The sequence below is a fragment of the Hydra vulgaris genome, chromosome 09 (assembly GCF_038396675.1).
Source record: "Hydra vulgaris chromosome 09, alternate assembly HydraT2T_AEP".
NCBI classification, from domain to species: domain Eukaryota; kingdom Metazoa; phylum Cnidaria; class Hydrozoa; order Anthoathecata; family Hydridae; genus Hydra; species Hydra vulgaris.
In genome coordinates, this window is record NC_088928.1 from 26,691,653 (window position 1) to 26,708,231 (window position 16,579).

Here is a 16,579-nt window from a genome sequence, read left to right on the forward strand (position 1 = left end):
TTTCTAAAAAAATGTTTTAAATTAACATACTAAATAAAACTTTTATTTTGATTTTGGTCGACATAATTATACAATATTAGACCCAAGCTTTGTTATTACTCTGACTATTTTTATATAGATTTCTTCATTATTATATTAATTTTGGGTAAACATATTCATTAAGAGAAATAAAACCATTAACGTATTTTTTTTTTATAAAGTTTTCAATTACACAATCCTTAATCGTCCTATATATCAACTTCAAAGTCATCAACATTTTCTGAAAATGAAGAGTCTCCAATATCAGATTTGTACACTACATCTGAACTAAAATTAGTCAACATTTTTTTTGATATTATGAAATCTTGACTGCACTTTCCTGATAAAATTAGTTCCGATCTTATTCTTACTACTGCATCTAACATATTTAGTGAAATTCTATTTCTGGCTTTTGTTTTAGTGGCAGATGCAAGAGAGAATATCCTCTCAACAACAGAATTGCTAACAGGTGTTATCAAACAAGTTAAGGCATAGTTTGCAAGGTTTTAAAAGTGTTATGATGGAGTACACCTAGCCAAAACTGCTCAGTATCAGTTGGAAAACCACCTATTTTAAATGGTTCTTCTTCTTTCCAATTTAAAAATATAATTTTTCGATACTGTTCTTCTATTAAGCCCAAGTCATCTTTTAATAGATGTAAAAATGGGAGTTCAGAAACATCGGGTCTTGATTTTTTACTTAAAATAATGTCTGGATTCAAGTTCGATAAATTTTTAAATGTCTTTATTGATGATGGTAGTCTAGATGTTATTTGAGTATAAGCTGCATCTAATACGCACAAGCATCTTTCTTTTACATTTTTAATTTTCATAATAGAGTCAATGCTATGATTGGAAATTTGTAAAAAAGAATCATATTCTTTTATAAAGCACCAAAGTCAACCTTACATATACTCTTCTTGTTGCTGTTAAAATCATAAATTCTATGATTAAGGCTCATTTGAAACGAATTCATTTGTTTATAAAGATCACACGGATCAGCTTTTGTTTGCTGAAAGAGACTATTCATTCTTTCAAATTCCTGAACAACTGGTGTTATAAAGTGAAAAAATAAAAAATTTTCAACATCTGACAACATTTCTTTTAAAAGTCTTGCTTTGAATCTGGACCTAAAATTTGAAGATGATAGTTCAGCACAAATAAAGTAAGCTTTAAGCTCTTCCCAATTCATTAAAATATTAATCATCACTTTTCCACGAGCAAGCCACCTTGTAAAGGAAGATTTTTCAAATGGAAGAGAGGCATACCGAGCTGTCTCAGATTCCGTAGCAGTATTTATTACATTAAACAAATCGATGCAATTTTCACGTCTTAATGAGCTATTACGAAACCAATGGGGTATTTCTGATAATAAAAATGCAATAATAGAAGGCAATTATTTTTCAATGCACAATGCTAATAAATGACAGATGCACTTAAGCTGAACACAATTAGGTGAAACATCTTTAATTCTTGTCCAAACAGAATTATTACATCCTGTCATGTTTGATGCACCATCTCTAGCAAATCCAATACAATTAGTAGACTCGTCTATTATTAAGGCATATTTTTTGTTTTTAAAGTCTTCAAGAACATCATCTCTCAATGAAGGAGAAATAACATTTTTTATCAATCCCATACATTTAGTTCTATGGATTTTTACATGTTCAAGTAAACTTCCACATCCATAAACAACAAAAACTTCATTTAAGTGATCAACAATACGCACAGCACAGTGGCAAGTCTAGTTAACGCGATGCGAAGTTCAGCTTTTTTTATATCTTCTGCTAAATTTATATTGGTGAAATTCTCAATTAATGGAGTACTTTGTTTGTGTTTCAAAGATTTGTTATGTTTGACAAGATTGGTCATTTTGGGCTTAATAATGCAGTGACACCATTTACAATATGTTCTATGGGTACCATCTTCAACCATTTGAAGCTCTGAAAACTTTTGCTCCCATATCTTTTTATATTGGCGATTAACATCATAAGAAGTCTTCCATTTTTCTGAAGACATACTAATAAACTTTTTTAGATTCTAAAAATGAATAAAATGAAACTGTTGTTCTTGCTTTGTTTTTTAATAGAATTTTTATTAGAAGTTAAAAAAAAACTTATAACAATAACATTGTAAAAGTTTAAAAATAACATTATTTTACACTGGCAACCCTGCCTAACAGAAGCTTTAGATTATATCTCCGCATGCGTCACGCTTGCGCAGAATTAAGATTTTTAATTAAGAATTAAGAATTATAACTTATTTAACAATCTACTTATTTAACGCGACAGCGGCATAAAGCATTTACTCCTTAGCGGAAGCAATGGACCTTTCGCATAAATCGGCAAAGCGCAATGCATTATGGTAGTTGTATTCATTTAAATCGGTAGTGGGACGTTAGAGCGAAAAGTTTAAAAGCGAAAGAACGTTAGAGCGATAAGTTTAAAAGCGAAAGAACGTTAGAGCGAAAAGTTTAAAAGCGAAGAAACGTAAGAGCGAAAAGTTTTAAAGCGAAAGAACGTTAAAGCGAAAACCGGGAAATCGAGTATCGTGATAATTCAACAACAACAACGTTATTATTAAGATGATTTTGTGTGATTTTGTTATTAATCCTGCCCCTATAACATTTTAAAGTTACGTTACGTCTTAATCGGTTACAATTGGTAACAAGGTTACATTCTCTAACTTTTAATTAAATATTAAGTATATAAACTTGATAATGCAGTAAATGATTGTTTTATATTGCCGTATTGCTAAAAATCATCTTTTATTTTATTTTTATTGTAAAATAGCTTCGTCTCAATTGGTTACTTCGTCACGAAAAAAAAAAAAGTTCTCAATTCACAACGTTACGTCTCAATTAGTTTTCTTTTTAACTTTATAAAGTGTAACCAAATAAGACGTAACGTAACGTTACTAAATATAGATTCGAGACGTAACTAAACTACGTGATGTAAATGGATTTTTTTAACGTAACATTATGTCTTTATTGGTTACACTCTAACAAGTATCAAGATAGAGGTATGGTAACGTAGAATAAATTAAATTTGTGACGCGTTAAATTCGCGAATTTTTTTTTTATATTGTAGTTTATTCCGTCATCCAGCTAATTGCCATACTGACGTCCTCATAAATAATTTACAAGGTTTTTTAAAAAAAAACGAAAAAAGCGAAAAAAAAAAACGATTACAAAGATGTCCTTCGGACCCGTAAATATAATAAAAATAACTAACACCAAAAAATAAAAAAATTAATTTCCGAAGAAAAAAAAGAAAAAATAAGAATTAATCGAAATAGTCACGAATATCTGAGATCAAATTTAATCTTCCATTTATAAAAATGTTTCTTATTTCATTTATGTGTTTTTCTTGTTTATTTTGTTGTTTCAGCATTAAAAATTCATTTAAAAACATTCTTTTAATTTTTTTTTCGAACTTTTCTAACAAATATTTTTTCGTAAAAACTTTGTTTTCATATTGACTTTTCATTTTGTTAAAATAAATTTCACATATAAAAATCTCCAACAACAAAGCCCCAAAACATCTCTGGGCTTGATTTTTTTCGTATCCAAAAAATATAAACTTAAAATTGTTAATATGAGGATATTCGCTAGGGTAGAGCTGATCTAAAATATCTAGTACAAAAAATATTAAAGGCTGTACTTTTTCACATTGATACATCATGTGTGCAGTATTTTCATCTTTTAGTTTGCATTGTGGACAAAGTTTGTCTTTTCTTACTTTAAGGTCAAGCATTTTTTCATTAGTTGGCAATATGAAATGTGCAGTTTTAAATAGAATTTCACTCGCCTTATTGTTTGTATTTCTTTTCTGAAGTTTTATAAAAAAACGTTTCCAATCTTTTTCTTTTATATCTTTCATGCTTTCAAAAGTATTTTTCCATTCATAAAATTTATAATTTAACTTTTTCGTTGGTTTATTTAATAATTTGTATAAAGTTAAAACAGTTAGATTTTTATATTCGTATTTTGGTTTTCTTTTAGCTACATACAATGGAGACTTTTTAAAATCATAGTTTTGACATTCTGATAATATTTTTTTATTCCATCTTCTTGGCAATGCTTTTGTAATAAATTCTAATTCTTTCTCGCTCAAGCCAATACTTTTGTAATTTAAAAAACCCGGTTAAAATGTTTTGGTAATGTCAGCTACAAGGATTATATCATTTTTAATATGGATTTCGCTTGGAGTTAAATACTTATTCGAAGATGTTTTTATCATTAAATTGAAAAAGAGAGGCTGATTTAAAATTTGTTCTATATCGGTTACAGGTACAATATGCTTTTGTTTTAGTTTATGCCAATTAACTAAGAGTTGAGAATAAAACGGGGGTAATAATTTGATTTAAGTAGGGATTGTTTCGAAAATGTGTTTACCTTGGTTTGCATTTCTATAATTATTAAAAATGCAAAACATTGCATCTTTCCAAGGGCCGCATAAGTTTTCGTTAAAAAGTTTGCTGACCCATTGCAGTTGAATTGCTTTAAGTTTATTTATTAAGCAGTTAACTCCTGCGCCACCCTCATTTATCTTTTGTTGTGTTTTTGTCTTGCTTAATCTACAAATTTTGCCTCCCCAATTAAAGTTACTAATTTTTGTTTCAATTTTATTTAAAATGGCTTTGCCAGGTAAGGGCGCTATAAAGGCCAAATGCAGAGCATTTAAATTCAGAGAAGATAAATTCGCGAATTAATCTTTTAATTAATACGTAACATAACGTGCCGTTAGTTACAGTGAAAATCATATATATAAGGAATTAGATTGCTTGTGGGTTAGTTTTTTTTTAAATAAACTTTTTTTATTACAATGGTCTGGACAAATGTATTCAATGCATTTACAATATTGTTAATTCAACAAATTTGTTAAATACTGTAATTCATTTATGAGTTATGGTATTCAACGATGCATTTGTCAAGACATAAGTAGCTAAAAAAAGTTTTAAAAAAATATTTTTTTGTTAAAAATTCAAATCGCAAAGTTGCAATTAGTTAATTGCAACTTCGCGAATCGAAACGCTGTTTTCGTGACAAATTTGTTATAAAAAAAAGTTAGTACTAATTTTTTGTATATTGTTAAAAGTTTAAAAAATTACCAGAATGGTTTTTTTTAACTTATAAATATAAATTAAAAAAAAAACCATGACACTTATAATTATAACAGTGCACTTTTAATAAGTGTAAACTAAGACGCAACATAACGTCAAAAAAATCGATAGGTATTTTAAATGCGTCTCACATTTAGATTATATAAAATTACATCACGTTTTACTTGATCAAAAGCTTTTAAATTTATAAGTTTAGAAAATAATCTTTATTAAAAAAAAACCACAAGCAATTATATATATTCTTAATCTTTTTTTTCTATCAAATAATTTCTGGTTCTAATAAAATAGCTAAATCAAATTGCTAGGCTTAGCATCTAATTTTACTATTGCAAAATCACAATGCTCGCTAATTATTAAATTTGCTAATTATCAAATTTATTAAGACACTGCTAGTTTTGCTTATTGTTGTCGTAATATGGCAAGTTACGCGAGTGTTACATCTTCGAAATCTAATCGACTTGAATGCATTTTAGACTTACATATTTATATGGATCCGACCGAAAGCTTTAATAAAAAATATCAAGAAAACAGAGCTCAAGAAATTTACGAGAAAGTATCATTAATTATCGGGAAAAATAAAATCAATAGTTTAACTTACAACAAAAAAGGAAATTGGGTGATGGAATTAAAAAGAAAAGAAGACGCTATACATGTTAGCGAATCAACCATTCAATTATCTGGAAGTAACCAAAACATCAATTTAAAAATACGTTCTGACATAAGGCTACTAACTACGTTTAAATGCGACCCATTAGTCGAAGACCATGATATTCTTTCAGAATTGGATCCATTTATTAGGGAAGTATATTCAATAACACACACAACATATAAATTTGACCGTAGTTTAAAAGACGGCCGACGACTATATCGAGTTAATCCAAAAGTAAAATTAGAAGAGATCCCTCATACCATTGAAATTGGTGGTATCAAAATAGCTTTACACTATGCAGGTAAATCCTTTCTTTGTTCTACATGCCAGTATTCTCATCCGCCTCAACAACGATGTATTGCTCGAAAACCTACGGAAAAGCAACTGCAGACACTATTCCAAATAAACACAATAATAAAGACAAAAACGAATCGAATGATTTCGTACCTAGTTATCAACTAGCTGAAAATAATAATGAATTGACATCAAAATTATCCGAAAGCAAAGTAACCAAAATTGCTCCTACTGAACCAGCATTTGAAATTGTGAAAAGTAAAAGTCAAAAAAAAGAGGAAAGAAAGATAAAGAAGACAATAAAATTACGTAATTTATCTGGTTTAATCTTTTTATTTTATTTTTTTACGAGAAAACTTTTTTGTAAATGTAAAACATCTGACATTCCATTCCTTTACGCATTTAATTACTCTTACTGTCATACCAATAATTATATCACCACAAACCACAAACATATCATAAAACGTAATAAAACAAAAATGGAAACCGTTAAAATATTCTCCGTAAATATTTGTGGACTTGCTGACATAAACAAGCAAAACATAATTATAGAAAAATTAAAAAAAATGAATTTTGATTTTTTCTTATTGCAAGAAACGCATCTTAATGCACAAAACGCAGAAAATTTTATAAAACTTTGGAATAATCCTGGCTACTATTCTAACGGTACGTCACACACAGGAGGTACTATAACATTAATTAATAAAACAAAGCATAATCTAAAAATAATTGACCATTACGAAGACCACGACAGTCACTTTAATTACATACTTGTAGGAAACGATTATCACAGTTTTTTAATAATAAATGTTTACGGAAAATCCGGTTCAAGTTATGCTGACCAAATCAAAAGGAAAAATTTATTTAAAGAAATAACAAAAACAATCAAAACAAAAATTTTAAATAATATGTCTATCATATTTGGAGGTGATTTTAATATGGTCCTAGATGATATTGATCGATATCCACAAATAAACAGAAAAAAATGTTTGTCAACAAATGATTTTAAAACTTTATTAAAAACTTTAAACATCGAAGACACTTGGCGTATTTTTAATCCACATGCCCAAGAATACACCTATAAATCAACAAACAACATAACATTCTCTCGACTTGACCGGATATATATAAGTAAACACATGCGCCATTTTACCTCCATTAAACACGAACCAATGACATTTACTGATCATCACAATGCCGTATGTGCGGCGATTTCTATAAATAACATTGATATTGGAAAAGAAGTTTGGATTTTAAATAATAAAAATTTAAAAAAAATAGAATACATTGAAAACATTTCCCAAATTATTAAATCACACGCCTCAATAATTGATCAATCCAAAAATAAAACTACTGACTGGGACCATCTAAAAAAACAAATAAAAATATTTTCACAAAAATTCAACAAAACGGAAGCTAAAGTAACTCGAATTCAAGAATACAGACTAAAAAAACAATTAAAAAACTCGTTAAAAAAAGCCCATAACAACCCAAAAATGAAAAACTTGAGTGATGCATTAAAAACAAAACTTGAAATGTATGAAAAAAATAGAGCCAAAGGTGCTAAAATCCGAGCAAAGGTTAAATGGCGAACAGAGGGTGAAAAATCGAGCAAATTCTTCTTTCACCTGGAAAAATCAAAAGTTCCTAAACAAGTCATAACATTAATAAAAGACAAAGACGGAATTGAAAAAAATAACACCAAAGACATCACTAAAGCTTTTGAACATTTCTACCAAAAACTATACAAAGACACTAAAAATGATATCACACTCCAAAAATTCATACTAAATAATTCGGATGTTAAAAAAATATCTAAACAACAACAACGATCATTGGACGTACCAATAACATTATCTGAAGTCAAAAACGCATTAACGAATATGAAAAATAACAAATCACCCGGGAATGATGGTTTAACAGTCGAATTTTACAAATCAAACTTTGATAATATTGGTGAAATTTTAGTTAATATTCTAAATGATATCATAAAAAAACACGAGATGTCGGAAACACAAAAACAAGCCATCATAACATGTTTATTTAAAAAAGGCGAAAAAACTGACATTTCCAATTGGAGAGCGATATCTCTATTAAACACAGATTACAAAATACTCACCAAAATCATAGCAAACCGACTAGCAAAAATACTCCCATCAATCATACACGAAAACCAAACAGCAAGTGTTCCCCACAGAACGATATATCAAAATCTTGCATATACAAGAGACATAATTTATATAGCTAACAAAATTAATTTAGATGCCTCCATTGTGTCAATAGACCAAATAAAAGCCTTTGACCGTGTGGACAGGAATTTTTTATGTGATTGCTTATTTAAATTTGGTTTTAGTGTTGTCTTTATCAATGTAATTAAAACATTATATTATGACATCAGTGCATATCTTAAAATAAACGGTTATTTATCAAACAAAATAAATATATACAGAGGAGTTAGGCGAGGATGTCCCCTTTCCATGATACTATATATAATTCAGGCAGAGGTTTTTGCAGGATTTATTAGGAGAAATCCAGAAATTAAAGGAATCACAATCGACAATAAAGAAACTAAACTGCAACAGCATGCGGATGACACTGTCTTTTTCCTATCGACTGACAACTCAATAATAGCTTTAGGCAACGCTCTAAACATATACAAACGAGGTACAGGAACAAAGTTGAACATTTCCAAATGCCAAGGTTTGTGGCTTGGACGAAACAGATCTATAATAAAAGACAGTTTTCTAAATTTCGTATGGCATGATACTACTCTTAAGAGTCTAGGTGTTAATTTCTCTAATTCTAATCAACATATCAACCGACAATGGAACGAGAGCATAGAAAAATTGGACAAAAAGATAGAAAAGTGGGAAAGACTTAAATTATCGATTAAAGGAAAAGCTCTAATAATCAACCAAACACTACTAAGTGGCCTATGGCATCTTGCTCTCACCCTACCTATACCATGTGACAAAACCATAAAACTATTAGAACGAAAAATCGACAACTTCCTCTGGAATAATAGCTCCATAAAAACACCTAAACAAATTTCCAAACTCCCAATCAATAAAGGCGGTTTAAACATTATCGACGTGAAAAAAAAACTGCAATCGATTCAACTAAGTTGGATTTCCAAATATTTTGATGACAGCAAACAGGGAGCGTGGAAAGATTCAGCCCTTCATATTTTTAATAATTACCGACATGCAAATCAAGGAAATCTTATATTTCTCACCACGCATTCTTCAAACTCATTAAAAACTCTACCCACCTACTACCGTCAAACAATAAAAACGTGGAGTCATCTCTATAGAAAATTCAACAACCACAAAAATCTTACCATCGAGGAAGTACTAAACCAACCCATATTCTACAATCCATATATAAGACACGAGCGTAAAATCCTTAAACCATCACCAGAATCCACAAACAACAGCATAATCAAGATAGTCGACATTTCAAAAGTATTTGCTAACGGCTTTCTAGAGAGTCAACTCCTCGGTATAAAGCAACACCTTCTAACAAAAATAATAAATTCACTACCACCGAAATGGAAACACCTCATAAATTCTCAAAGCCAAAATTACGACCACAACAAAGCACTAACATCTATTTATCTAAAAAAACTCACCCTCTCTCAAATTTATAAACCTCAAACCAAAAAATGTATACACTATCTCCAAAAATGATGCAGAAATAAACCTAACAGGAAAATTTTACAGATGGGCAGACTACTATAAATATAGCATGAGAAACATAACAACAAAAGACTGGTCCCAATTATTTAACTACATCCACAAAAGTAACATCAACAATAAAGCAGACGAAATTAAATACAAACTAATACACTTTGCAATTCCAACCAACTCGATTTTTAAAAAAAGAGGCTTTGTAACAGACGATCTCTGCCCTCAATGTATGAAAAAAACGGAAAACCTTCCCCATATGATGTTTAGATGTGAAAAAGCACAACCACTTATAAAATACACACTCGCTCTTATTCATAAAATCTATCCACATCATCCACCTCTTAGAAATACATTCAAAACTTTACTTTTTCCTTTAACACCTGTAAATAGTTTTTATATTGGAAATTTAATTCTTAACGAACTTTTATATAAATTATATTGTAATAGAATGAGGTCGTTCCATGAAAAGTCGATGTTTGCTAAAGTGAGTTTGTTAGAGGAATTCCAAAACAAAATCAAAAAGATTTTGTATGAAGAATTCGAAATTTCAAAAATATCAAACAGTAAAGAGTTTTTTCTTTTACAATGTGAAAAAATCTGGAGCGAAGATAACAAAATTAAAATAGATATAAACAACAATCTTTTTCTAAACTAAAATGCCCAGATTATTTTTGGAACTTTTTCGATTATTTTCGAATCTTGCTTTTTATGTTTTTCTTGTTTTTTTTTTTTTTTGTTTGTTTTGTTTTTTGATTTTATTTCATTTTCGTTTTTTGTTTGTGTATGTGAGGTCTTCATTTTTTTATATTAAGTATTTAACTCTTGTGAGTTTTAAATGTGACTTAGTAGTGGAACAGTGGACCGTCTTATAATTAATGCCATTGTATTCATTATTAATATCTCTACAAGGCAGACGCCGGAGGAGAGAAATAAACAACAATATGATTGCTAGTGGTTTCGATTTAAAAGGAAACTTCTTTTAAGTTTTATAAACGGTGTAAATCGTTAATAAATCCGAAGACGGCATATTAAAACATTTTTAATACTCAAAGTTTTTTTGCAACTTTTTTGATTATAACTTAGATTTCAATGCGGTAGAAATAAAGGTATTATTTTGAGGTACATGAAACAATACACAGTTGATTTATGAACACTCCATTGCGCCTTTACCTTATATTTATATCTGTAAATGGCGTAAATACGATTTGGGGGGGGGGGGGGAATCAGGGCTCAATTATAAAAGAAAGAAGACACTAAACTAAAAAAAAGGTAGGTACGTTAAAAGCGTAGGTTCTTTTATTGAGGTGGAGGGTACTAAAAAGGGGAGGGGAAGAAGGATTAAAATAAAAGCGTACGTACTTAATGAACGACTCCTAATTAGAAATACATTTATACATATACAATTAGCAATGACAGTTAAAATTATGCTTGAATTTTTCGGCTTTTAAGCTAGACATTAGGGGTGTTCAAAAAAATTTTTATTATAAAACGAAAATACACAAGAAAGCCAATATGGAGCAAATATGAAAAAAATACGATTACAAAAAAAAATTCTAAAAATATTGACATTTACCTTGTGCTCAAGCAGCAAAAATCCCGGAAAATGCGCTAAATTGTTTCCAAATTACTTGGCTTTGAGCGCAAGGTAAATCTCAATATTTTCTGAAAACAAAATTTTTTATGTAATAATGACCCAAATTTTTTTTAGATTGCTATGTATTTCGGTTTTTTCATAAATGTTGTTTAAGTTAAAAAAATGATTTAGGAAAAAAATAACTATATGCAAATACGCAATAAAGTTTTATTTTTTTGACTAAATTTTGCGAAACTTTATTTTATTTTAAACAACAAATACGAAAAAACCAGAATACACAATAATCTAAAAAAAGAAATTGGACCATTATAATCACATTAAAATTTTTTTTTTACAAAATATTGAGATTTACCTTGCGCTCAAAGTCAAATAATTTGGGGACAATTTGGGGCATTTTTCGAGGTGTTTGTATTTTTTTTTTTTTTAAATTGATTATATTTTTTATTTATTAGTTATCGTTTAGAATTATTTATATATTTGGTATTCTAGCTGAGAGTTATAGTTACAGTTAGAGTTTATTAGATTAAATAAATAAAAAAAACTTATTGTATATAGTTTAGAATTATTTATTTATTTGGTATTCTAGCTGAGAGAAATAGTTTCAGTGCGACAAAATAGTATAAAATCTTCCATAAAAATTATTTTTGCACTACAAGTTATCTGATAAAAAATAGACGCATAATTTCTTATTGATATTATTTCATTTTAATTTCTTTTTTGATATTTATACATTACATTTCAAGCAAAAGATTGTTTCTTTGTTTAAATAAAATTTATTCTTAAAATTAAAAATATGCAAATTAACAATGTGCTTTTATTTTGATTAGGTATAATAAGTTAGGCTGTTTACCCTTGATAATTTTAGAAATGATAAGATAGTTAAACCTCAAGAATTGATGTTTAAATTTTTAGTCATAAACTAAAAGCCAGGGCAAATTTATCAACACAACATATTTAAAAACGAGACATATGAAGGTTAGTTTTTAATATAAATTATTATTTAGTAGATAATAATATCTACAAATATTCCTATTAATGTAAATTAAGGCAAACTTTTATCAGTTTATATTTATCAAGATGATCACTTATGCTTATGATCTGTTATAAGAAATAATGTTCTCTTTATAAAATTATTTTTAAACTAATGTATGCACTAACTATTTTAGTCCTAAAGTTAATATTTTTTCTTGCTACTTGATATATTTGCGGATTGGTTGAGTTACATATTGTTCTTTGCTGATTTTTTACAAAAATATTGTAGATAAGGTAAGTATGGGTATTAAGGCCCGGCGGGTAATAAGGCCCACTAATCCAAACTTAGGGAAAAAATAAATTGTGAAACTTTTTTTCGACATTAAAATATTAGAGTTATCTGGTTTTATCACTGGCAGCAAAAAAAAATCAGCATTTCTTTACCGCGCGTTCGACAAAGCAAGATTACTTTGTTAGTTTCGTCAAAAATTGCTTAAGTCTAATTTTTAAGATACGTATTTTTACATTTTAAAATATTTTATAAAGCTTCTATTTTTTTCAATTGCATTTATTTGCATTAAGTACTTATTCGTTATCATTACTCATCATGTAATATTTATGCAAGTGTTGAAACAAAAGGATACATTATCGATAAACGTAACAGGTTCAAAGCGGGTAATAAGGCCCACTAAAAATCGGGTGAATATATCGACTGAATCTGGTCTATCACCAGCTTCAGTCACCCAACCCAGTCCCTCAACAGTTTCAATCGATCAACCTGAAATTAATCTTAATGCAAGTTTCAATGATTTAATGCCGAGTTCTGCTAAAAAGAAAAATATGGCTATGGTCGGTCGCAAAAAAAGTTTTAACTATGTTGCTAAAGCCCTAACGAAAGAAGATTTTCAATCTTCTACTTCTAAAGCTGTTAATAATAGAAATAAGGGCAAAGGAAAAGCAAATGTTTCTAAAGACCTGAAAAAAGATTATTCTCAATCTTCCACTTCTAAAGCTGTTAATAAAAAGAATAAAGGCAAAGGAAAACCAAGTGCAAAGAAAAGTAAGTCTGTAAGTGTGGATGTGAATGATTGGTTTTGTTTGTTATGCCAGCAAAAGTCTGTAGAAAGTATGCGACAATGTTGTAAATGTAAAGTATGGTACCACGAGGCGTGCATGGGGTATGATTCTGAAGATGAGGAAGAATTAGTATGTCCATTCTGCGAAGAATAATGTTTTTCTTTGTAACATTTCTTTATTGAATTTTTTAATTTTCTGTTGTTATTCACTGTTGTATAAAAAATTGATTCTTTTAAAGTATATAAATATGCAAGATTACTTATTATTTTATAAATGTGAGATAAACTATGCATTAAAAGAATGTTTCCAAACTTTTTTCTGGTTTTTCTTTATTTTTTTTTTGTATTTTTTTTTACATGGGCCTTATTACCCGCATAAGGGGGTAATAAGGCCCAATTAAGGTATGTTACAAAAACATGAATAACTTTTGTTATAATTATTTCCTCAATATGCAGATAAGATTTTTACATCAAGGAATGATTAATCTTAAGCAGCAATCGAAAATATTTTTTTAAACTTAATTTTTAAAGCCTAAATGACCAAAAGTCTGTTAGGTGGGCCTTAATACCCATACTTACCTTATATGTTTTTGAAGTTCTATGTTTTTTTTAAGGGTAGTTTTTGAGCAAATGTTGATAGATTTTAATGTTCTTAAGTAAATCTGCTTTATTTTGCGTTTAATTTTAAGATTTCTTGCACTCAGTAATAATGGGCTTTGAATATGCAATATGGTTTTTTGAGTCTTTTAATTAGGAGAATGAGCTAAAGCACTGTCATTATTAGTCTGTGTTTATTTCTACATTTAAGCCAATTTTTATGTAAAGAATAAGAGGTTAAAAAACTAATTTTTATTTTAATTCATTTGATGTTTAATAAATTATTCTTGTTCAGAAAAGAAGTGTCAAAACTTATTATATTGTATTAAAGCTTCTAATCTTTTTAACCTTTTTTTAAATTAGTTTTATACAAAAAAATAGATAGAACATAGATAAAAAAATAATGTTTACAATAAACAACCCTTGAAGTATAAATGCCAAATTGGTAGTGTGCAAAGACCTTTTGCTCGTAACAATTGTGCTAAAATTCAGCCTTTGAATATATTGTCAACTTATGATATATTTTTAAATTTATAAGCATACATCAATGCAAACACTCTATAAATATCTATAAATATCTTATCTCTATAAGTCCTAAATCCATCCTTGTATGGAACACTTTCGCCATATCTTGGGCGGATCTTCTAGCGATGCCCTTTCTCTTTTAGACAAGGTGCAAAAATGAATTGTTTTTGCACCTTGACTTGCTCTTGCAGCAAACAAGGAGCTTCTCTTGCAGCCAACCTCCAACCATTATAACATTATTGTAATGTTGCTTTTCTTTCTATTTTTTATAAATACTACAATGGACAATGCTCTAAAGAGCTTGCGTCACTTGTGCCATCTACTAAAATTCATTCTTGTGTTACTCATCATTTAATAAAGTCTAATTGTTTTACTATGACTTTTCCTAAGTGCTCCCAAAATTCTTATTTGTCTAGTTTTTTTTCCTTAAACTTTTTTTTTCATTTGCTTCATCTTGTTTTCCTGATTCATATAATTCACAATCTATTAATTTTTCTGTTATTCGTTATCTTGCGCTATAAATTTCATCTTTTCTGTAACAGTAGTTGCTTGCAGCCTCGTTGGAAATAAAGATGTTAAAAAAAAAAAACATTTCCAATGTTAGCCCAACGTATTGTATTAGCTGGGATGTCCTGCATTTTACACTTTTTTTTTGTAATAAAAAAATTAGCAATACAATAAACGAAGTAAATGATACAAAATTTCCAAAGAAGTAAACTAAAATTAGATTCATCTATAGCCTGCAGTAATTTATGTTTTAAAAACTATTTTATCTAGTTCAAAACATATAACAGTATACTGAACATCAAACAAATAAGATAATAAAGCATATTACTAACCAATCTGTAGAAAAAATAATTAAATATTTATGCTAAGTAATGCAAATGAAGAAATAAAAACTTTACTATACTTAGGTCACAAACAATTCATAACATAACTATTAACAATAACAAATCATTTAGTTAAAGCATAAAAAGTAAATAAGTTTCTCACCAGTCAACCATCACAATTGAAACTTGTTAAACTAATTAGCCAAGCACATTTTATAAGCCTTTTTCCTTTAAGCAGAATCTTTTTCACAATTTTAAACATGCAAGCAATCCAAAAAACATTACGCAGAATAATTTTTGGATTATCGGCATGTTTTTATACTACAATAAAACACATAATGCAAAACTGCCTTCAAAAAATCTTTTAGGCATCAACCAAGAAGAATCCACCCAGTTATTAATTAAATCATATCCTTAAAGTTTTCTAAAAAATAAAAACAACCACAATGCAAAATAAGAAAAGAGTCAAAGAAAAAAAAATCTTACACTACCTCCTGTAAAATTATAAATAACTTTGACACAAAAATATTGCTAAAATTGAACACGTAGGAAAAAAATAGACACTGCGCAGCTCTCTGTTTAAGAAACAAATCAAATCAAAACAACATCATAAAAAAATAGCCAAACAAAATACATAAAAGGTGTAGCAACATATTTCAAGTGTAACAACATTGATCAAGATAACACCATACATAATGGTCACAATATAAGTCTCTATATATAGAGAGATATATAATATATATTATAGAGACTTATATTGTGATTTTTGACTTATAGATTATAAGTCAAAAACCAGGCTTTATAAATACAACATATAAAAGTCATTTTTGACACAAGCTTTGAGCTATTATTCATTTTACTAAAGTGTATGTCTGATAACAATATTATTTTCAACACAAATATTAAAAATTCACTTTATCTTGCAGATAATTCACTAGTAGATATAACTGGCCGATTTGATGGCACATAAAAGAGAACCACTTTTAACTAAATTTTGTGTGTGGAGACAACTAAAAACTTCACCTTTTATCATTGGTATCTCAACTTTTATACTTTGTTTTGGAGCAAAATTCTAAACAATTCAATTTCGCTTTACTCTATCTTCTATAAAGTATAAACGTCATGAACTTATTTCTGAAATTGACTCGCTTCAATTTACACCTTTAAGATGACACAATTTAAAGAAAACAATCCAGTCATTATAAATAATTA